Source organism: Mandrillus leucophaeus, unplaced genomic scaffold, assembly GCF_000951045.1.
Source record: "Mandrillus leucophaeus isolate KB7577 unplaced genomic scaffold, Mleu.le_1.0 Scaffold2, whole genome shotgun sequence".
Taxonomy (NCBI): Eukaryota; Metazoa; Chordata; class Mammalia; order Primates; family Cercopithecidae; genus Mandrillus; species Mandrillus leucophaeus.
Genome location: NW_012102031.1, coordinates 7,107,495 through 7,108,666, shown reverse-complemented (window position 1 = coordinate 7,108,666; position 1,172 = coordinate 7,107,495). Strand labels below are relative to the sequence as shown.

At 50.3% G+C, this 1,172-nt stretch overlaps 1 long non-coding RNA gene across 1 annotated transcript in view; it reads left to right on the top strand.

The window, feature by feature from the left end:
• Window positions 1-469: 469 nt before the first annotated feature.
• The window catches only part of LOC105538919, a 7,653-nt gene continuing 6,950 nt past the window's right edge, over window positions 470-1,172 (top strand). Inside the window, exon 1 of the long non-coding RNA XR_001005981.1 lies at window positions 470-1,132. This is a non-coding gene — a long non-coding RNA (uncharacterized LOC105538919). The remainder of the gene's footprint in view (window positions 1,133-1,172) is intronic.

Here is a 1,172-nt window from a genome sequence, read left to right as displayed (position 1 = left end):
TGACCCCGGCAGCCTTGCTGTGGCAGAGGCAGGCCGTGAAGATCATCTGTAGATCTTGTTAAAGTGGAGTCACATTCAGAGGGTTGGGGGCGGGGTCTGAAAGTTTTTAAGGGGACCCACATGGAGCCAATGCTGTCGGTGCAAGGACCGCCATCCAGCAGCAAAGATCCAGTGTACTTTAATAGACAAGGAAGCTAGCCGGGAAGGGAGTGACTTGTCCAGGGTGACAGGCCAGGGTGGCACATAGGAGGCTAATGGCCAGGGAATGTGCATGCAGCTGTTTTGCCAAAAATTAGCCACCTCCTTAAGCTGACCCAGATAGTGTCCACTTTTTTAAAATTATTTTTTATTTATTTTTTTGAGACAGAGTCTCACTCTGTCACCCAGGCTGGAGTGCAGTGGCACAGATCTCCGCTCACTGCAACCTCTGCCTCCCGGGTTCAAGCGATTCTCCTGCCTCGGCCTCCAGAGTAGTTGGGATTACAGGCACGCACCACCCAGCCCGGCTAATTTTTTTGTATTTTTAGTAGAGATGGGATTTCGCCATGGTCTTGAACTCCTGATCTCAGGTGATCCCTCTGCCTCGGCCTCCCAAGTGCTGGGATTACAGGCGTGAGCCACCGTACCCGGCCTTGAACCAAGGTTTCTAAGATGCTCTTAGCCTCCTTGGATCTGGCCTAGCACACCTTTCCATCTTATCTTTTCTGCACAACCGCCCACAGCTAGCCCAGCCTACGCCTCAGCCAGTCTGGCTCCCTGACGATGCAGAGCCGGCACCGGCTGCAGAAGCCAGGCCCAGTCCTGTCCAGGGCCCCCTGGCCGCAGACAAACGCTACAGACACGGCTGGTAGCACATGGTTCTCTTTATTGTGATGCTCAGTGGAAAACATCCGTAAACCAGCTTACTGTAGTGGTGACAGCCGCAACACATGCTAAGGCACTTTTATTATATAAAAAAGGGGTGGGGTGAGAGTTTCACTCACTCCTTTGTGACAGCAACTGGGACCTGAATTCAGAGCTTTGTAGGCATTACGCAGCTTTTATATCGCTTCGTGATTTAAGAGTTTGTTTCCTTTAAAAAAAAAAAAAAAATGCCTTCTTTGCCGTAAGTCTCAATGCAGCATATACAAAAGTTAGGAATACAAGTAAATTCGGCAACCAGTGTAGACCAG